At 36.9% G+C, this 23,817-nt stretch overlaps 1 protein-coding gene across 10 annotated transcripts in view; it reads right to left on the bottom strand.

The window, feature by feature from the left end:
• LOC123566561 (lachesin-like) overlaps positions 1 to 23,817 on the bottom strand; it is a 460,053-nt gene that overhangs the window by 358,251 nt on the left and 77,985 nt on the right. For 2 of the 10 annotated variants that reach the window (XM_053549740.1, XM_053549737.1), the window contains exon 1: positions 3,328 to 4,021. The exons of 4 other annotated variants lie outside the window; for them this stretch is intronic. The gene's annotated coding sequence lies outside the window, so the exon portion shown is untranslated. Of the gene's footprint in view, positions 1 to 3,327; positions 4,029 to 23,817 lie in introns of those variants that run through there. 4 more of the 10 variants (XM_053549745.1, XM_053549744.1, XM_053549743.1 and 1 more) reach the window with 4 other exon arrangements.

Raw genomic sequence — 23,817 nt, 5'->3', positions numbered from 1 at the left:
GAGCCTGCATTTTTTCACTTTTTGATTTAGTAACATGAGCAGGGTGTACCATTTGGGTCGAAAGTCTGCTTTGCATGCGCGCGCAGTTCAAAATATAATTATGTGCACGTATAAAAATATGCTTTTTTCCCTTGAATGCGTAAATATGTAGGTGTACGCTGATATGGACCTGCGCGTGTATAAAAACATGACTCCATAATTACAAGTGCACGTGTAAATTTATGCTGCACGCATATTTGTATGCACACAAGTATATTAACGAGCAACAAGAATTACGCGTGCACGCATAAAATTATACGGCCATGTATATATTTACACGTACACTGGTAAATATATAGTTGCAAGCGTATATATACGAGCACCCAGAATTACGCCTGCGCGCGTAAAATCATACGTCCACGTATATATTCACGTGTGCACTTGTATATAGGTGTATGCGTATATTGAAGTTCGGTTGTAGTGTGCATGTACGCGTAAATGGATGTGTCTACGTTTATATTTTTAAATTTTTTATATGTGCACACTTAAATATGTAGGTGCACGCATATATGGACGTGCACGCGTAAATTTATATGTGCTCGCGTAATTATAAGTACACGTATGTATACAACACATGTACGTCCATATAAGCGTGCACTTACATATTAACGCATGAACGCATATTATTATACGTGTACGTATATTTTGAAATATGCGCACGCGCAAAGCAGACTTCCAACCCAAATGGTATATCATACGTGACGGTGTTTTTGTCTCGTTCACCTATCAGGAAAATGCAGAAGGTAGTTCTGCACGTTTGATTTACCGGAAGTTATGGCTTTACGTCATTTATCCGGAAAAACCTAGAATAAAGCCTGGTAGGTATACAGGTAGCTAAAATGTTGCTGGGAATTTGTTATGTACCGTGTATTAAATGTTAAACAGTCAGCACTACTGTCTCCTTAAAGGCTAGTTTTGAAAGTATATAGTTTTTTATGTAAAACAATTTCAACAAGAGCTGTCACAGGAGACAGCGCGCTCGACTATTTCGATGTGGATAGTGAAACTGGGCATATCTGAGGAAGCTGGAGCTGTCACTGGAGTGTTATATGACTCCAATGGTGGATGAAGATATTGCACAATAGCTTGAGCCTGTGTCAAAAATATTGAGTTATAAGAGAGATAAAGATAAAGTGTATCAAATCAAAACACAAAATAAGTATAATTCTAAGCAAAAAGGGGGCATAATTCATAAAATATTGGTGCAAGAGTTATACATCTTGTGTCATATGATGTGGGTGATGATGTGGAACAACTACTTCAAGTTTGAATCAAATCCATTTAGTAATTACTAAGATAAAGTGAAAATGCATCAAAATTAACCTTAAATTCTAGGTAAAAGGGGGCATAATTCATGAAAAATTGGTGCCAGAGTTATGCCCCTTGTGTCATAGGATGTGGGTGATAAGGTGGGACAACTATTTTAAGTTTGAATCAAATCCATTTAGTAATAACTGAGATAGAGTGAAAGTGCACCGAAACTTTAACCTGAAATTCTAAGTAAAAAGGGGAGATAATTCATCAAATATTGGTGCAAGAGTTATGGCTCTTGTGTCATATGATGTGAGTGATGATGTTGAACAACTATTTTAAGTTTGAATCAAATCCATTTAGTAACAACTGAGATAGCGTGAAAGTGCATCAAAACTCTAACCTGAAATTCTAAGTAAAAGTGGGAGACAATTCATTAGATATTGGTACCAGAGTTATGGACCTTGTGTCATATGATGTGGGAGATGATGTAGAACAATACTTTCAGTTTGAATCAAATCCATTTAGTAATAATTAAGACAGAGTGAAAGTGCATCAAAACTTTAACCTGAAATTCTAAGTAAAAAGGGGGGATAATTCATGAAATATTAGCGTAAGAGTTATGGCCCTTGTGCCATATGATGTGGGTGATGATGAGGAATACCTATTTTAAGTTTGAAACAAATCCATCAAGTAATTACAGAGATAAGTAGAAAAAAAGAGAAAGTGTAAAAAAAACTTTAACCAAGGTGGGGACGCGGAAGGACGCCGACGCCGACGCCGGGTTAAGTAGGATAGCTCTCCATATACTTAATATAGTCGAGCTAAAAAGTAATATCAAATAAGCAGCAACGTAAGAACTCTTAATTGATTTTTGTTGAAATGTGAAAAATCAAGCACACGGACCTACGTATTTTATTTGGCCATATGATTGAAAAAAGGTGTATTTATAACAAGGCAACTACATCGTGGATTTTTTTCTATGCTGCGAAAATGTTACCAAAAGAGTATTTTCCCATAGAAGCCCATTGTGAAAATTAACCGGAGGTCCAGTATTTTCAAATCGGTCTTACAAAAAATCAAACATACGACCCTATCTTTTTACTGGTCGAATTTCCTTCGGATGCTTTGATAAAATATGACTTTTACATTGCAAAAAAATGTTTGCTTCAAACGTGCAGAACTACATTAATCAAACCGAATCTATTACTATATTACTAGGTTGCGTTCTATGCTTCCAAATAAACTTCCAATAATTTTGTTTACCTATACATCATTTAGCTTGGACAGGACGATTAACATCAGTTAAATATTATAAGATTCTTTCACTTGTTATAGGTGCAGATGGGAATTTCCGGTCTCGAGGGTAACTGTTTAGGCGGTAACGAGGTTCCTACCGAGTAACCGCCTAAACAGTTACCCGAGAGCCGGATATTCCCATCTGCACCTATAACCAGTGACAGAATCTTTTTCTTGCATACCGATATCAAGATATAATAATAAAAATAAAATCAGTCGAACGGCTTTCTTTTTAGATCTATTTCTTATAGCAGCGTATTTAAACAAAGCGCGAGAAATCAACGTCCGTAAACAGGAAAGACGTCATGGCGTTTCAAAGACAAATAACAATGTTTAGTTCCGGTTTTGTTTTATCAGTTCCAGCGTAACGTTATGAATTTTTGATAAAATAACGTGTTTTGAATCGAGAAATATACTATCAAGAACAAAGAGGAACTGTCAAGGTATTGGATTTTTATTCCGTTTTTCGAAATAAAATATAAATAACTACATAAATCTCCTACATATATGTAGTTCGTAATACGTCATTCAAAGCACGAGAGTCATCTTACACCCCGGGGTGTAAGACGGATTTTTCCAGCACCGGTAAAAATACCGGAAATCCCCGTCTGGTATGCAAGAAACAGCAATATGTGTTCAATACTAAAACAAATATCCATTTATTGTTAAGCGTATCGTTAGTTTAACGGAATCAGACATACAATTCATACAATAAAATATAAACTTTTTTGTAGTTACCCATTTAGTGTAAATTAAAAAAAAATCACATCACATACGGTGACAGTGATACTCTGAAATCTTTGGTCCCGGTGTTCTTTAAATGTTATTGCCATTTCAAAATATTTTCCAAACGCAACAGTTACTTTTTATGTGCACCATTTATTTCCTTTACAACATTTTTAATGTAAATATTTCCATTTTTTACACGTCTTCGCCAGGTTAATATTGCAAGCAGTCTTTTTGAAGCCCAGTCAATGATTTTAACATTTTACGTCGGTTTATTATAGATAGATATCACAAATATTGGCTTATACCAAATATACACGCACATCCACAACTTGTCTTGATTTTCCTTCCATCTGTTTATGCAACTTCTTTTGATAATATTCAATAACACCTCGCGTGCGTGTTGATTATATTTAGGACACATTTGATACGGTTTATCCAACGTCCCACAAAGACTTTATCTTGACTACAAAGTTTGGTGTAGTATAATGTTTAGCTTTTGAATAACATTCCACAGATAATTACAATTATTTAAATCGCACATACATTATAAAATAACTTCTGTTATCGGCAGTGGTATATTCAAATAGGAATGCATTTTACACGACATATTTTTAAATTTTTACACTCCAGTATGTTGGTAATGGAAGAAAGAAATTAGTTTTAACCGACAGCTAACAGGTTGACATCCTAATTGAAACGATAGTTGCGAAGATCAAAATAAATCAAACCGATCGCATAAAAGCTAACTGTTATTTGAAATATTCAGGAGATCCATTGTGCAACGGTCTCTCTTATAATTCATATGTTGGGAAGTGAATCATGATGAACCTATTAAGAAGCAGTTTGCCAATAAGTATCTCAAACGTATAGAGTATATTTCCGTTCCGGGCTAATGCTACATTTGATTACCTCGTATTAGGAAGTCAAACTTTTGTTTTTAACAAAATTTAACGTAGACTCAGCAGGGATACTGCTCAGTTCTATCTCCGAACCCTGTAAATACGAATAAATGTGTAACTCTTACATTGTAGTTTAGTTAGAAACAGAAAGTAATAAATCTACTTCATCCATTAAGCGCTTTCACGTTTCAATGTTATCACGATTCACGTATCTGCCTGATAAAGAAAATAATTATGCCGTCGGCTGTGAAAAAAAATCTGTTTGCAAATACACGAGGACGGATTCCTTTCTGTTCATGCACAGGACTTTCTATCGATTAATCTCTACTATCAATTATGACATTTTCCGGTACAAAGGGATAATATGGCTACAACTCAAGAATCCAAACAGGTACAAGCGCATCAATTTTAATCATTTCGTGGCCATAAAATTATACCTACAGTTACTTTTGTTTCTTAATATATAAGACAAATTTAGAAGGTCGGCATTAAATCTCCCGCACTGAGTGTACGCACGCATTGACTGTATACACTCAATATGGTGTCCCATTTGGGTCGAAAGTCTGTTTTAAGTGCGCGCACATTTCAAAATATACGTGTACGTATAAACATATGCGTGCACGCTTAAATAAATACGTCCACGTATCTATTTTCATACGCGCACGCGTAAATATATAGATGCACGCTTATATGTACTTGCGCGTGTATATATACGTGTACTTATAATCATAATAAAATGTATATTCAGACGTTTATATTTACGCGTGCACGCATATTTTATACGTACACGTATATTTTGAAAAGTGCGCGCACGCAAAGCAGACTTTCGACCCAAATGGTACACCATAATACGTGCGTACATCCAACAGTGGCGATGTAATGTTGGCGAAATTACAAAGCGATTTAACAGTAAAATATTTACTCCAGAGTCTCAATATAGGATCATAGATGGCTATTTTGTAGCATGTATGTGAAAATGAAATTTGCATTTTACTTGTTGTCTATTACTTGTTGTCTAAATTAACTATGACCAATGTGTTAAGTACTACGTCCGTAAGTTATTGAGATTTTGATATGATTATTTATCAGTGTCAAACAGGATTTGTTTTCGTAAACCTAACCGATCATTAATTTTATAAAGATGATAACGTGTCTTGTCTTCAAATCACACAAATCCCCTAAATATCTTATTTAGAATGTTTCTGTAAAGACAATCCACATAAAAGCCACATACATAATCCATACAACCAATATAGGGTTTACTGTTTTAGGATCATGTAAAGCGTTTGAGACCACCCCTCGGGTAATTTTTCATTCTGGATATTATACGTAATTAGACCCGTTATATTAATTTATATTGTTAAGAAGAAAGAAATAACACTGTCGGTAATATATATATTGTCTTACATCACGTGTACTTCGACTATTCAATATTTTTTTCTTTTTCTTACATTTTTTTCTCTAATTATTTTTTGTGTGTCTAAAATACCTATCTGGGTACACCGGTTAACTTTTATAATTTATGAAACATTGCAGGTTTTTTTTGCTCGTTTGACAGCTCTACTTTCACTTTCGTTTTGCAATTTTTGCATTTTGTTTAAATGTACATGGTTTTTAATACTTTTTACTTCCGGAGAACCTGGGGAAATGTGTAAGACACACAATAATCATAATACTAATGACAAAATACTTTTGAAAAAGAAGCTTGATATTTTCTAGAAAATAAAATGTGGACAGTCAAAGTAAATGTGATATGGGACAAATTGTGTTGGTCAAAAGAGAATAACCTGTCTTGAAAGTTTCTTCTACTTGTTCTAAACTGTATAGTATATTCTTTATGTGAAAGAGAAAAGCAGACAACTATTCATTATGTGAAAGAATGGACAAATCGAGGCGCAACGCACCGAGATTGTCCATTATTTCACATAATGGATAATTTGAGGCTTTTCTCTGACTTAAAACATGGTCCTTGAAAAAGTCAAGATTGTCGTGATGTTATATAACTTCTGAATGGATTGAAACTTCACACACTTATTAACTGTGATGCAATGACTAACACTGCACAAGTTCCATAAGATTATTTTGCTCCTTTTTACAAAATTATGCCCCCTTTTCGTTACTTTTTCATATGTAAGCTGATACTAACTGGAATGGATAAAAACTGCACACACTTGTTCCCTTTGAAGATCTTACATGAAATGCATGCACAGGTTCAATAACTCTACATTGTACTTTGTATTTTAACAAAATTATGCCCGTTTTTCAATTTAGCAATATTTGGTTTAGTTTTGTATGTAAGCTGGTAACTCTGTACCCACTAATGGGATTGGATTAAAACTTCACACACTTGTCCACTGTGATGAGCTGACATGCACTGTACAGGTTCCATACTCTGTTTTTGTAATGTTCTGAGTCTGTTAGGTGTATGTATCTAATTTAGGCTATTGAAGTCATACTGCAATTAATAGTGTACTATCTATTTTAGGCTTCTGATGGTTGCTCTTCAGTACTGAAGTTCCGTAAAAAATAAATGTATTACAGATTTCATCAGCTGGTGTTGTTCAATCTTTTAAAATAAAAGAACCCAACATAATAGTGGCGACGAGGATAGTCGGAGAACAACAGATATTTTATTATTCAGCCTGTTTGACAATCTGGGTAACCAACTATTGTATGGCTGTATTCGGGAAAATAGACGAGTTTAACCTTCATGGCGAAAACTGGGACGAATACGAGGAAAGATTAATGCATTATTTTATTGCCAATAAAATCGACGACAATGATATTAAAAGGTCCATACTGTTTTCGGTGGTAGGTGCAAAGACCTACAGTTTGATTAGGAATTTGTCCTCGCCGGAAAAGCCGGGTGATAAATCCTTCGACGATCTGAAAAAACTTATCAAAGACCATCTGAAACCAAAACCTCTGATAATTGCTGAACGATTTAAGTTTCATCAGAGAAAACAAGGAGAGGGAGAAGGTGTTAGTCAGTATTTAGCAGAACTGAGAAAATTGAGTGAAAATTGTGAATTTAAAGAGTTTCTTGATGAGGCACTTCGAGATAGATTTGTTTGTGGGTTAGCAGCACCATCAATTCAAAAGAAGCTACTGTTTGAAGATAAATTGACTTTAAAAAAGGCTGTCGAAATTGCCGTGTCTATGGAAATGGCTGCGAAAGAGACTGTAAAACTTAAAACTGGTCCTGAAATTGAAATTAAACACATAGCAAATAAATTTACGACTGGTCAAAAGGAGTGTTTTCGTTGTGGTAAAACAAATCATGATTCAGACTCGTGTTTTCATAAAAAAAGTCAGTGTCATACATGTAAACAATATGGTCATTTAGGTAAACGGTGTCCTCAAAAACAGTCAAAAACTGGTATGAATTCAGCACATCCGAAACCTAGTACAGCAAGGCCACAGCGTTCAGGTAAATTTCCATGGAAACCAAAGAAAAATAAATCCAAGGTACAATATTTTGAAAATGCTGAATCTGTTGCATATGAATCCGATGCTAGTAGTGTAGACGGTGACAGTCGAGATTGGCCGTTATTTACTATTAAATCTCCAAAACAGAAAGAAATTGTAGTGAATGTAGACATTGAAGGCCATTTTCAAAAAATGGAACTTGACAATGGTGCTTCAGTTTCAATACTTTCAGAGACTGATTATAATCAACATTTCAATAACAAACCACTTAAAGATAGTTTGGTTATTCTGAAAACCTATACCAATGAAACAGTTCAGATTTTGGGCAAAATTAATGTTAATGTGTGCTATGGTAGTCAGAAAGCTAACTTGCCTCTAGTTGTTGTGAAAGGTTCCGGTCCAGCATTGTTTGGAAGGAATTGGCTGTCAAAACTCACTTTAGATTGGGGAAAAATCAAATTTACATTCACTGATCGAGGACTGTCTGCAGTCAATGAACTACTGAAAAAGTTTCCTGGTGTATTTGACAATAAATGTGGTACTATGCAAGGAGTCACTGTCAAGTTGTCAGTGAAGGATGGTAGTAATCCTGTATTTTATAAACCTAGGTCGGTGCCTTATGCTCTTCGTGAAAAGGTCGCTGTTGAAATTGATCGTCTTGTTAAAGAAGGAATAATCGAAAAAATTTCCTATTCAGACTGGGCTACACCAATAGTAGCTTTTCAAAAGCCTAACAAAACGGTAAGGGTCTGTGGGGATTATAAAGTCACGATTAACCCAGTGTTAGATGTTCCAGAATATCCCTTACCTACTGCAGAAGATGTTTTCCAAAAATTAAACGGGGGTGAAAAATTCACAAAATTGGACTTATCTCATGCATATCAACAGGTGTTGCTTGATAAATCATCAAGGAAGTACGTTACTATTAATACTCACCTGGGATTGTTCCGGAATCTCCGTCTACCACATGGCGTTGCGTCAGCTCCAGCATTGTTCCAAGAGACAATGGACAAAATTTTGAATGGGTTGGAGCATGTAGGCTGCATTCTGGATGATATTATTATTACCGGGGTTGATGACAATGAACATTTGCGTAATTTGGAAGTCGTATTACAGAGACTGAATGATATGAACATAAAATTAAACACTGCCAAATGTTACTTCATGCAAGATGAAGTTGAATATTTTGCATTCCGGGTAACGAAAGAGGGAATCAGACCGTCTGAACGGAAAATTAAAGCAGTTCTTCAGGTTCCTGAGCCTCAAAATCGGAAAGAACTTCAACAATGGCTCGGTTTAGTGAATAACTACCGAAAATTCATTCCGAACATGTCAACAATTATACAACCACTTACTGAATTATTGTGCAAAGATGTAAAGTGGAATTGGACTAAATCATGCAAACTGGCATGTGAAACCGTGAAACAATTATTGACATCATCAACAGTACTGGTACATTATCAGCCGGAGAAATCAGTAACATTGGCTGTAGATGCGTCTCCATACGGGTTGGGAGCTGTAATTTCTCACGAAATGGAAGATGGCTTAGATAGACCTATAGCATATGCTTCTAGAACATTGACCACATCTGAAAGAAATTATTCTCAAATTGAGAAGGAAGCATTGGCCATCATATTTGGAATTCAGAAATTTCACCAGTTTCTGTATGCTCGTAAATTCATACTTCTGACGGACAGTAAACCTTTGAGTCTAATACTAGGACCTAAGAAAGGTATTCCAGTTTTGGCAGCATCACGATTGCAAAGGTGGGCAATTCAGTTGTCGGCATATCAGTACGAGATCAGGTATCGTTCAACAACCAAGAATGGAAATGCCGATACTTTGTCGCGATTCCCATTACCTGAGACTACGGAAGAATCAAACAATGTGTTGTTTGTGGAAGGAAGTGAGGTGAATAAGGAACAAGTAAATTCTCTTCCAGTTACACCGGACAAAATTGCAAAAGCATCACGTGATGATCTTTTGTTGTCGCGGTTAATACATTTCACAGTGAATGGATGGCCTGCCAGATCTGATTTAAGTGCAGAGTACTTACCATATTATAAATTCAAAGATGAATTTACTACTGAAGAGGGTTGTCTGTTAAGAGGAATTCGAGTGGTTATTCCATCTGAATTTCAAAACAGGATGCTAGAACAACTCCATGACAATCATCCAGGAATTGTTAAGATGAAATCGTTAGCGAGAATGCATATGTGGTGGTTAAACGTAGATACTGACATAGAGTGTAAAGTGAAAAACTGTGTTCCGTGTCAACAGAATAGGAGTCCAATGGCTAAAACACCTCCAAATCCATGGAGATGGCCTGGCAAACCTTGGCAACGTATTCATATAGACTATGCTGGGCCGTTCATGAACAAAATGTATTTGATTGTTGTTGATGCTCATTCAAAATGGCTGGAAGTGATCACAATGGCTTCTACAACCTCTGAAAGTACTATAAACGCTTTGCGGTATTTGTTTTCATCATACGGACTAGTGGAAGAAATTGTGTCAGACAACGGTCCACAATTTGTGTCGGCTGAATTTCAGAACTTTGTCAAAATGAATGGTATCAAACACATTCGTTCCGCTGCATATCATCCTAGCTCTAATGGTGAAGCAGAACGAGCAGTACGTACATTCCAGACTGCGTTAAAAACTATGAGCAGTGAACCTGGAACAGTAAACCAGAAGGTTTCGCGATTCTTGTTGTCGTATCGTTCGACTCCACATTCTACAACACAAGTTTCACCTGCTGAATTGTTCCTAGGACGACGTGTTAGAACACGCCTAGATATCATGCGTCCAGATCTTAGTAATAAATTCAGAAAAAGACTACTCCCAAGGAATATCAAATTCGTACGTTTCAGGAGGGTGATAGTGTTTGGATCCGTGACTACCGACAATCGACAGAGAAATGGGTTGATGGAATTATTGTCCATCAGCTTGGTCCAGTCACTTACAAGGTCAAGGTCGGTGATCTGATTTGGAAACGACATGTAGATCAGATACGTATGCGAGAACCAGAAGTTATTGTGGATAATCAGTGTTCGGTTACCAATGGTGACTTCAATTTACCAATACCACTAACATCGTTAAACGGAAATCAAGCTTATGATGAAACTTCACCAGATGCGTCCGCTTGAATTTCATCTGAAACAAGTGTTCGAACCCCGATTCAGGCGAAAACTGTTGAAACTTCTAAAACAGCAAGTCCAGTATTGGAAAGATATCCGAAACGTTCAACCAGAGGATTTCCACCTAAGAGATTGGATTTATAATTCTGTGTAAAGTAACATGGTATGCACTGTTCTAAGGGCATAATAATCCCTGTGCTACCATAGAGAACCAGATTCTCTCATTTTAAGTTACAGAATTTACAGTACATTGTATTTTAGTATTCTAATAACTGATACATATGTGTTTCTTAATTATGATATATAATAAGTTTTCAGTTTAAATCTTTACTCTTAAAAGTATTAAGACACATTCTTTTTTGGGTTACATGTTATATATGTGATCTTTGATGAACAGTTAAGTGACATAGAACATGAGTGTTTTTAATTTTCAGTAGAATTGCTTATACCAAAGAACTTTTACTATGGTTTATATGAAAAGACTTTAACTGCGGTTTGTTTATTAAGTACTAAATGACAAATCATTTTATTTCTTAACGGGGGGAAAGGTGTAATGTTCTGAGTCTGTTAGGTGTATGTATCTAATTTAGGCTATTGAAGTCATACTGCAATTAATAGTGTACTTTCTATTTTAGGCTTCTGATGGTTGCTCTTCAGTACTGAAGTTCCGTAAAAAATAAATGTATTACAGATTTCATCAGCTGGTGTTGTTCAATCTTTTAAAATAAAAGAACCCAACATAATAGTTTTGCTTTACACAAAAGTATGCATGAGGCGAAAAAAACAAACAAACATTCACCCGAGGGGAGGTTTCAAAAGGCTTTACAAGAACTTAAAAATCTGACCTTATGAAATGCCTTTGACAATTACTACCCTTGAAAATGCACGAATGCACGATGTTTGGCAAAGAAAAGAGTGATTGAGAAGTTCCCTTCTTTAATGGAAGCCAAAGGATAGGACCTGCTTATCTGTCCTAGTTGAAGAACATGAAATAATATATATCTCATTTTAGTGTCGTTAAAATAACAATCTTTTGATTGGAGTACATCATAATTTGTACACTTCTGAAACACATTACTGTACTAACTGTCCGCACTTTCACACTGACGCTATGTGTAGGTAGCAGACTTTTACTGTCGGCATCACAGACAGTATATACAGTGTTAGTAATTCACCATGTCAATCATGGTTACTTTCGCAACATGATCCAATAAACATATCCATTTGACATTGGCTAAGGTTGCCTATCATTTTTATAAAACAAGAGGGCCATGTTGGCCCTATATCGCTCACCTGAGTAGAGTTGCTTGCTTGAACAAATTTCTTAGCTAAAGCTTTAAAAACAAGAAATTTAGGAGAGTGGGTCAAGGTAAAGATTATGCAAGATTACTTTTGAAATCTGTAAAAAAATTACAGGTGGTCCAAATCCTTTTGCTGTAACTTAGAAAACAAGAAAGTAGGTCAGTAGGTCAAATTGATGGTCTCTGAAAGTCTGTGAAAGATCGGCATGCAAAACTATACATGTCATCAAAATTTTAAAACTGTATCTTAAAAAACAAGAAAGTAGGTCAGTAGATCACATTCAAGGTCACTGAACAATCAGTTTTAAGATCGGTGTGCAGAACTGTACATGTCATCCAAATTTCATGACTGTGTCTTAAAAAACAAGAAAGTAGGTCAGTAGGTCACATTCATGGTCACTCAAAGTCAGTTTTAAGATTGGTGTGCAAAACTGTACATGTCATCCAAATTTCAAGGCTGTGTCTTAAAAAACAAGAAAGTAGGTCAGTAGGTCAAGGTTACAGTCAAGTGACCCCTAATTACTTGGGGTCATAAGGTAATTATAATTAAACAGTCTAGGAAATATGATCAGATAATTTTTGAAGTATTTTTCCTATATAACTCATATAAAAACTATGTGACCCTCGGGGCGGGGCCTCTTTTCACCCCATAATTTGAACAATCTTGTTAGAGAGCCACTAGGCAATGCTACATACTGAATAGCCAAAGCATAGGCCTTGAACTTTCAGTCAAGAAGATTTTTAAAAGTTTTTTCCTATGTAAGTCTATGTAAAACTTGGGACCCCCAGGGCAGTGCCTCTTTCCACCCCAGAGGCATAATTTGAACAATCTTTTGGTCACATGCCAAATATTGAGGCTCTATGCCTTGTGGTTTTGGATAAGAAGATTTCCAAATTTTCCCCTATATAAGTCAATGTAAACCATGTGACCCCCAGGGCGGGGCCATATTTGACCCTAGGAGAATAATTTGAAAAATCTTGATAGAAGACCACTAGATGATGCTACATGTCAAATATTAAAGCTCTATGACCTGTGGTTTTGGACAAGAAGATTTTTCTTTCGGTTGCCATGGCAACCAGAATTCTGTATGGAATTCAATTCTTTGAAGAATTATTAAAGAAGACATTCCAAGGAACATCCTTGTAAAGTTTCATCAAAACTGGCTTGGTGGTTTAGGAGGAGATGTTGTTTAAAGGAAAGTGTGGACGGACGGACGCCTCGTGTTTTAAACTGAAACTGAAACTGAAACTGTTTTATTTGATTAAACGCCTATTTTTACGTAAAACATATTCAATGGCGTTTTACAAATACATAAAAAATACGACAAAAATTAAGACATTTTAAATGACATATGACATAAATGAGCATAAATATCATTGTGAATAAACTATTTAGTAAGCATTAAACAAAAGATCGGGCATCAGATAAGATTAATAAAATATTAGAACATTAAGATACAGTAAGATAGTTGTTTGTTATTAAGTAAAAATAAGTGGGTTATTGCGACAAGTCAAGAAGTTATTACAAACAACTGTATTTTTGTATTTGTTATAAAATAGTTCATATTCGAATGTATCATCCCGTTCACGTTATTTCAGTCTCTTAAAAATTACAGTCACAGTCTCTAAAAGAGTGCAAAGTAATTTCCAAAATAATGAGTTTTCAACTTCTTTTTGAAAACATCTACTGTGTCTGAGTTCCTTATTTCGAGAGGCAATTCATTCCCGAGTTTAGGTCCAACAGTACCAAAACTTCTGTCGCTGAACGTTTTGCGCTTGTTGAAAGGAACAACGAAACACCCAGTAACGGAATTTGAAGAACGCAAGTTCCTTGTCTGTGTTTGTTTTATGAGAAGTTCAGAAAGATATTCTGGAGAGTTTCCAACTGAACAATTATACATGTAGGTGAGCATTTTGAATGTGATTCTGGCTTTGATTGGTAGCCAGTGAAGATCATACAGCGCTTGCTTGGAACTGTCATATTTTCTGCGATTTAGGACAAGTTTTGCACACATTTTCTGAATTCGTTGCATTTTGTTTACTTCGCTTTGGGCAAAACCATACAAAATGACATTACAATAATCTAAATGGGATATCACCAATGACAGCACAAGGGTTTCGGTAGCCTCTTTGGTAAGATATTTCCGGATACATTTTATTCTGAAGTAGCTGAGCATTGCTGTTCTACACTTTTGTTTTACCTGCTCTTTTAGATTCAAGTTTTCATCCAGGAATGCACCTAGATATCGAATAAAGCTCACTGATTTCACTTCATCACCTACAATGCATATTTTGTCAGTTGAACACTTAGAGAGCTGTTGCCTACTACAAAACATGATGAACTCGGTTTTGGAAGTGTTCATTTTGAGCTTATTTTCATTCATCCAGTTTTAAGAGAAATCATATGTCATGGTACGGACTTGGTCACGTAAGGTGTCAGACAGCCGGTGTAATGAAGTATTTCGACCCCCATAGAATAACGACCCCCGGTCATTATTCTATAGAAAATGTGACTCCTTTCCTGTAAAATATTGACTCCCCTTATAAAAAACTGACTCCCTTTAAAAACTCTATAGAATAACGACCCCCCCCCGGTCATTATTCTATAGAAAAACTGACCCCTCCAAGTAAAATACTGACTCCCTAAAGATGACTCACTTCGAATCTCATAGAATAACGACCCCGGTTATTATTCTATAGAAAAAGTGACTCCTTCCATGTAAAAACTCACTGCCGAAATTACTACATTCGAACTCTCATACAATATCGATTCCCGAACATTATTCTATTTAAAAAAGTTACTCTTTCCGTGTAAAACACCGGCTCCTAAAAAGACTTTCGACGATAATATCTATTAAAAAGTGATCCCCACCAAACTTTACGGACAATTTTACTAGATCTACAACTCTAATACCCTCCATTGCCAATAGTTAACATTTTGATTGTACTACTACTACTGGTGCCGCAACTTCTATTGCTATTACTACATGTACTTCTTCTTCTACTACTACTACTACTACTTCTACTACTACTACTACAACTGCTACTACTGATACTACTATACCTGCTTCCACTAATACGTCTTGTACATCTACCTCTTCTTCTCCTGCTGCTGTTGTTGCTGTCACTTATTCCTCTGCTGCTGCTGCTGCTGCTACTGCAACTGCCACTACCACTGCCACTACTACTACTACTACTACTACTACTACTACTACTACTACTACTACTACTACTACTACTGCTACTTTCTATTGTTGCCGCTACCGTACTTTACTGCCACTGCTAAGTATTGCAACTTCTATTAATACTAAGTTCTATGCTAGCAGTTTCCTGTGCAGTTTTCTTCTGAAGAATTACTTCATACCGAAGTTTGCAGGGATTATTGACACTGGTGTGTTGTGTGAACGTATTGTGAATTGTTATTTTCCTGAAAAAAAATGTATACACCAAGATACAGCGTCTAGAAATAGAATCCCTTTTCCCGTTGCGGAATGCTCTGATTTCTGTGTCAAGTGATGGTATCTGAGGCTAATGGTCAAACGGAAGGACGGACGGACGGACAAGGGCAAATCTATATGCCCCTCCCCCGAGTGGGGGCATAAAATGCAGCAATTAGGCCTTAGATACATGAGTTATTACTAAATTCGACCAAATGACCGGGGTCGTTTTTTAAGGGAGTCAATATTCTTCGTGAGGTTCAGTTTACTTCACGTGGGGGAGTCATAGTACTATGATCTGGAGGTCATAATACTATGACCGGGGGGTCACTTTTTCTATAGAATAATGACCGGGGGTCATTATTCTATGGGGCTCGAAATACTTCATTACACCGGCTAGCTCAGTCGGTAGGGCACTCGCCCTTTAAGCGAGGGATCCCGGGTTCGAGCCCCGGACTGACTGCACATATTTTTCACCCTTTGACATTCGACGCTATTTTGATGATTCAGCCAAATGCTTGTTGAAACAAGTCGTCTGATTGTTTCAAATGAAAACAGATTTGCGAAAATATAAATAGCAATATCGGAAATCCAAAATTTACAGAAGACGAACGTGAATGGGTCATTCTCAGATCTTCGTTTAGAAGATCAAGTACTTTAGTCAGATTGCATGTTTTTGATTATTAAAAAGTAATTTGTAGTGAACACGCACGTGCATTACATGCACAGCTAAATGAGAATCCGACTACCAAAACGTTTACTTCATGATTTTAAAGAGACTTTTATCATTAACATTCTATGTCTAGTCGTAGCGAATGGGCAATAATTCATTCTTTTGTTTGTTATCTGAACGTGATAGTTTGAAGTCTCTCATGATCTCATGAGTCGCATTACATCTTTGTATTTGTTTGCAGTTGCTTAAATTGCTTCTTCTATACACGGTCATAGTCAAATTTATACTGATCTTAAGCGTAATAATAGGGAGATCGCTCACCCGACTTTCACATTTTGTTTCAATATTTTGGTACAGAATATTTCAATTAATACCACAGCGTCGCAATATTATCATGGACAGGAAACGGTGTTATCTTAACAAACATATGTGGACCCTTATTACCCATAGGAATAAGGTCAGTAATTCGGTCGAAAATGTGCTTCCGTGGTGTAGTCGAAAGAAGTCCATAATAAATAGATCCTAATTTTCCCATTTTCTGCGCAAATTCGTGTAGAACGAGCGCTTTAATCACACTTTTTCGCTACTAGAATACATTCTGCATGAAATGAGACGGTTTTCATGTTCATACAACCCACACGGCAAGTTTTGCAGATCGAAACCGGAAGTAGGTGTTTATTGCGCGGAGGAGAGCAAATATGCGCCATTTTTAGGGTAGCAGACCACAACTGACTGGCATTTCACTAGGAACTATTCAACCCCCTATTTTCTTTTCATTTTTTCGTTAATTTGTGATAGAACTTTCATGAAAAATTGGTGCAGGAAAAAGTGATGTTCTCTAAAGATACGTAAAGACGACATGAAGTTGTCGTTTTTTATATGAAACAAAGAAGGATTTGAATTACTGACCTTTAACCTATAAGAGCTGAAATAAGACTATTCTCGAAACACATCGTAATTAGTCTTTATAGCCATAAATCGGTTGTAAATGATATAAAAGAGTGTTTCCAATGCAAAATAATAATGAAATGTGAAAAATTTTGAATTTTGACCTTATTTTATGTACATGCGTCTATTTCAGCAGCGATTTCTGGGATTTAAAAGCCAATACTTTGTCTGGAGAATGTCAGAAAATGCACAAAATGCATCCTTCTGGGTCTTATTCATGACGGAATGAATGATATTTCAGAATCCCAGTGAAAAATGATGCAAAAAAGTGAAACTTTTACCAAAATATACAATAAAAGGCCCATAAGGCCAAAAATTAGCCCTGTAAAGGGGTAGGGGATGGCTTCTATTAAATGTCTATATTTCTCCAAAATCTCGAAATTTCACAATGAAACTTGGCAATATGTTTGGTATTACATCTTTCTTGGAAATAGAGATGAAAATGGTGTGAAATTTGATAAGAAACATTTCTTATAGGAATAAGGTCAGTAATTCGGTCGAAAATGTGCTTCCGTGGTGTAGTCGAAAGAAGTCCATAATAAATAGATCCTAATTTTCCCATTTTCTGCGCAAATTCGTGTAGAACGAGCGCTTTAATCACACTTTTTCGCTACTAGAATACATTCTGCATGAAATGAGACGGTTTTCATGTTCATACAACCCACACGGCAAGTTTTGCAGATCGAAACCGGAAGTAGGTGTTTATTGCGCGGAGGAGAGCAAATATGCGCCATTTTTAGGGTAGCAGACCACAACTGACTGGCATTTCACTAGGAACTATTCAACCCCCTATTTTCTTTTCATTTTTTCGTTAATTTGTGATAGAACTTTCATGAAAAATTGGTGCAGGAAAAAGTGATGTTCTCTAAAGATACGTAAAGACGACATGAAGTTGTCGTTTTTTATATGAAACAAAGAAGGATTTGAATTACTGACCTTTAACCTTTTGTTTGTTATCTGAACGTGATAGTTTGAAGTCTCTCATGATCTCATGAGTCGCATTACATCTTTGTATTTGTTTGCAGTTGCTTAAATTGCTTCTTCTATACACGGTCATAGTCAAATTTATACTGATCTTAAGCGTAATAATAGGGAGATCGCTCACCCGACTTTCACATTTTGTTTCAATATTTTGGTACAGAATATTTCAATTAATACCACAGCGTCGCAATATTATCATGGACAGGAAACGGTGTTATCTTAACAAACATATGTGGACCCTTATTACCCATAGCTTACAAAGACACATTCTGCTTCATATTTAAACAAGAAATATCTTTAAAAAAGATATTCGGCGTTGGTGAGGATTTAATGTGTTGAAAATGTTTGATTGTAGTACGACCGGCAACTACACTATATATAAATAGTTACACAAATTAGGAGTCCCAAGATTCATGCATCATTCAGTTACAACTCCAATATTACGTGTATAAACCGATAACCGTTATTAGAGACAGTACTTATGTCACACAGCCGAGACACAACATAGCCTTAAGCCATAAATGTGTATTGATGACATATATACTACTTATTTAATATATTTATCAAATTATACAATTTCATATATATGTTAGTTCCTGACAAGTTTACAGATGTCCAATACGTATCATCTGGAAAGTTTGTATATATACCCAGTCTTACCATGAATAGGCAGACTACAGTTTTGGAAAGGAAACTGTGTTCTGTTTATTCAGCTTAAGCAATACCAACCCAACCCCCACACAGAAACATGTGAAAACTGGTGTGAGAATTCGGGGTACATTACCGATACAAATCAAACACACAGATATAATATTGATGTTCACTTCAAGAACAAGCGAGAACCGAATCCAGAGTTCAACAGACAACTGCGGTCAAACGGTCCAATCACAGAAGAAACACCAAACTCCACACATTCCCAGGACACAAGTGAAGAGATGGAGCCCACACCTGAGGCTAAAGGTAGGCCCTTATACAATGACATTGTAGGCAAATTTGACTCAGCTAGTGATGAACCTCGCATATGGTTAAATAGATACCTTTATTACGGGCAGTATCTAAAACTTATACAGGCAGACTTAGCTCAAACATTTGGGTTTTATCTACATGGTCTATCCTTTAAGTGGTTTTTCCACTTGCCAGATGAGGTCATAAATAACTTTAAATTACTTACAGATAGGTTTCTTCTTCAGTTTGGCAAAAGAATAGATCCTATACAAATCCATTCGGAGTTATTCCAGACGAGGCAAAACTCAAAACAAAATATTCGTGAATTTGTGACTGAAGTGCAGCAAAAGCCAAGATGAGGAAAAATTGATGACCATACTGTCTTAAGCACAATTAACAATGGTGTTTTACCACACATTAAGGCTGATTTAAGGCGAAAGCCACCGAAAACTCTAGAGGAGCTAGTCAATACTATGGTGGCTGATTTCTGCCATTTCGTGTTGGCGGGGCGAAAACACGACAACACGAAAACACGAAAACTCGACAAAAACCTAATTTGTCGAGTTTTCGTGTTGTCGTGTTGTCGTCTCGGCGGGGCGAAAACACAACACATTTTACGCGAAAACTCAAGGTTTAAAGGGCGCCGACACGACAAATTTATCTGTCGAGTTTTCGTGTTGGCGGGTATGTATGTGTCGTGTTTGCGCCCTTTATTTGTCGTGTTTTCGCCCCGCCGAAACGACAACACGAAAACACGACAAATACTTTTCAGACATCTCTTATAAAATATAGAGTTACTCTGAAGACAGTGGAAAGGGGTTTAAGAAACATTTTTCTTTCTATTCGAACGAACCGTCAATTCAAAATTTATTTATATTCACTAAAGCTGCATTAGGAGATTTGAGATTATAAAACAGTACAATAATATGTCAGATGTGAGTTATCGTTTTAAGAATACGAAGTGTATGTATAACAGACCCGGTTCCAGAAATATTTCATTGGAGTACGGGGAATTGGCAACAGTTAAAGAATGAAGGCGGGATCGGCGAGTCGAGTGTGGTTAGGTACGGAAGGGGGTTACCCCTCATGTTAGGTGGGTCAGGGCGTGCCCGCCTAGAAATGTTTGAAATATACGTATCTGCTGCAATTTTTGAGTCCAAATTTTGAGGTACGGGGGTTAACCCCCTCCTGACAGTGGCGTCACAGAATCTTTTGAAATATAGGTACGGAATGGTGGTCCCTGCTGCATTTTTGTCCAAAATTTGAGATAGGTGAGGGGGCCATGCCCTCCTATTTAGGGGGTCAGTGGGTATCCTCACGGACATTTTTGAAATATATTCAGCAACAGCGTGTTTGCCAGATTATGACAAGGTCTTTGCAGATTTATGTATCTCCTTAGAAAACAGTGTATTGAGTGCTGAGCAACTGGTAACACTAAAACAATTTATCCATGAAAATAAAGATATGTTTGCAACAGACACATCACAGTTAGGTTGCACCAAATTACACTCTCATAAAATTGAGACTGGCAATGCACCACCACAAAGGCAAAATGCATACAGGCATCCTCCTTCAGAAAAGAAAATAAAATCTGTAAAAAGATTCTTTGGAAGCAAAAAATGCAACCAAGAATAATAATAGCCGACTCGGTTTGATTGAGTCTGTTCATGAGACTGACAAACAGATTGAAGATTATTTAAAAAGTGATTTCACTGAGCCCTCAAATGCAATGTGGGCTGCCCCCGTTGTAATGTGCAAAAAGAAAGATAATACATTCAGATTTGCGATTGACTATAGAAGACTCAATTCTGTAACGGTGCCTATTAACTTCCCACTGCCAAGGTTTGAGGATGTAGTGGAATCAATTGCCGACAACAATTCAAAAATATTTGCTGTTCTAGATTTAAGAGCTGGTTTTCATCAAATACCTCTAGATCCCGAAACCAAGCACAAGTCTACCTTCGTCTGTCATAGCGGAACATACAATTTTAGAAGACTCCCTTATGGGTTACGTAACGCCCCAGTTGCCTTTCAGTGCCTCTTGTCATCTGTCTTACAGGGTATATACTTCAAATTTACCCTCGTCTATGTCGACGACATTTTAATTCACAGTCCTGATTGGTCTTCCCATCTCGTTCACCTGAAAATGGTGTTCGACAGGTTACGACAAGCCGATCTGAAGCTACAGCCCAAAAAAGTGTCGGTTTGCTGCCCAACGAGTCGAGTATTTAGGTCACCTCTTCTCAGCACAAGGGACTGAAGTTAATCCTGCCAAGGTACAGGTTGTTAAATCATTTTCTGTGCCTGAAAATCAGAAGAATGTGCGAGAATATCTCGGTTTAACTAATTATTATCGTTAGTTCATCTTAGGATATGCCGCCATTGTAAGGCCACTTAATGAACTTTTGAAAAAAGTTTGAATGGTCAGATGTATGCCAACAGTCATTCACAACACTGAAAGACAGGTTAACATCCTCCCCAATCCTTGTACTTGTACAGATATAGCCAAACCTTTCATTCTCTCAGCAGATGCTTCGTCGACAGCCATTGGTTATATTCTTGGTCAGCTGGATGATGAAGGTCGTGAACAAGTGATAGCCTTTGACGGCAGAGCTCTTAGAGGCAATGAAAAACAATGGGGAATCTATGACAAGGAATGCTTTGCTCTAGTAGAAGCTGTCAAACAAATCCATCCATACCTAGCCAATTCAAGCTTCAAAGTTTACACTGGTAACATTGGTCTGAAATACATTCAGTAACTCAAAACTATTGCAAATGGTAGGCGTGCTCGCTGGTCTTCTCTTCTTCAGCCATATAACTTGAAAATTAGGCATAAGCCTGGTGTGAAAAACCAGACTGCTGATGCTTTAAGTAGACGAAGTTATGACGAGGTCAATTCTCTGACAGTAGAGTGATCAGAACACCATTTTGAAACTGAACAGGCTTGTTCTGCTTCAACAGAAGTCCCAATCCTTGCAACACTAGATATTGCTGATGAAAAAGTTGCAGAAATTGCCCTTGAGAGAAAAAAATTGCCCAAAGTCCTAACATTTGCAAACGTCAATGGGAATGTCCCGAACTAAAACCTATTCTAAATCATCTCGTCAACAATATTTCCACTGAAGACGAGAAAGAGGGTAAACGGTTGATGATATATGCAACTCAGTTCTTGATCAAGAATGATATTCATTATCATTTGCATGACCCGAATGTCAGAAAATCCAAAAGGGTTACTGAAGAGACATATTCCCAGTTAGATGTGCCCAGAAAGCTAAGGGAAGGTGTCATACTTTCTTACCATAAAGGAATGGCTCACCTAGGACTTTATAAAACTTATGCTGCAATAAAGAGGTAGTACTATTGGCCTAAAATGTATACTGATGTTTAAGCCCATGTTGAAAACTGAACACAGTGTCAAAAATCAAAACGGAGTTATGTGAACAATAAAATTCCTTTATGTCCCATACTTGTAGCCCCTCATCTATTTTCAAGAATACATTTGGATATTTTAAGTCCCTTGACGGCAACTAAGAGCAAAAATAAGTACCTCCTGGTTATAGTAGACTCCTTCTCAGGATGATGTGAAAGCTTTCCATTAGCATCGCAAGAAGCAAATGTTATTGCAAAGGTACTGTACGAAGAGATCATTTGTAGGTATGGTGCGCCAGATGTAATCGTTAGTGACAGAGGCAGCAATTTCCTGTCAAAACGTGTTGATGCTCTCTGTGAACTGTTTCAAATAACACGTCACCATACTTCGTCCTATCATCCCCAATCTAATAGGTCTGTGGAGCGTGTAAATGCTTCAGTTGGTCAAGCATTGCGGACATTTTGCAATAAGTCCAAAGATGATTGGGATCAGTATGTACCATCTATAATGAAGGCTTTCCGCAATGCTGTTTCTGCAACTACAGGGTTCAGTCCTCATTACGTCCTCTTTGGAAGGGAAATGAGAACATCTCTTGACACTGCACGTTCACCCAGGTCAACACTTCTAAATTCAGTCCGGGAGTACCTCAATGATCTTCTTGCAAAACTGAAATTGTCTAACTTGTTCGTTTCAGCAAATCGCGTCAGTGAGCAAATGAAACAAAAGGAAAGACATGATGTCAGATCAAAGGAGCCAAGCTTTAGGATAGGTTTTTGTCAAAAATGAAAGCTCTGCAAAAGGTATATCCAAAAAGCTTTCACCAAAGTTCCTTGGCCCATTTCAAATAATCAGCACTGGTCCAAACTACACTTATCAGCTTAAAAGGTTGTCGGATAATAAAACCATCAGGAATCTTTTCAATGCCTCTAGGCTAAAGTTATGGCATGAAAGCCAGGTTCACGCAAACCTTCACTCTGAAAACACCCCTCTCCTTGTTAACAATGAGACTGAAGCAGAAGTTCAAAACAATGGGACTAAGAATCCTTCGACTGATGCAACCAGCTCACAAAACACTCACATACCAAAATACACTATCACGCTCAACAGAACTGTCAAATGGGTTGACTGTTCCTGGAGTGAAAACTCTTGGGTTATCTGTGATTCCACCAGAATTACTTAATAAGTATCATGAAACATTCAACCTACAAGGGAAGAAGAGGAAAAGATCTCGCTTCTTCCGGGTTAATGAAGAATGAATATTCGTAAACTGCTACTGAGCAACATAGGATAATTTCAGTAGGTCCTGAATGTGTTTTTCAATGTTGCCTCCTCTCTAACTTATCGTACTCTGGTAGTTCTACCTCTTTTAAAATGGG

The sequence above is a fragment of the Mercenaria mercenaria genome, chromosome 8 (assembly GCF_021730395.1).
Source record: "Mercenaria mercenaria strain notata chromosome 8, MADL_Memer_1, whole genome shotgun sequence".
In the NCBI taxonomy this organism is placed as follows: domain Eukaryota; kingdom Metazoa; phylum Mollusca; class Bivalvia; order Venerida; family Veneridae; genus Mercenaria; species Mercenaria mercenaria.
The sequence above is the reverse complement of the archived record's forward strand: the minus strand, read 5'-3'. Positions and strand labels throughout refer to the sequence as shown.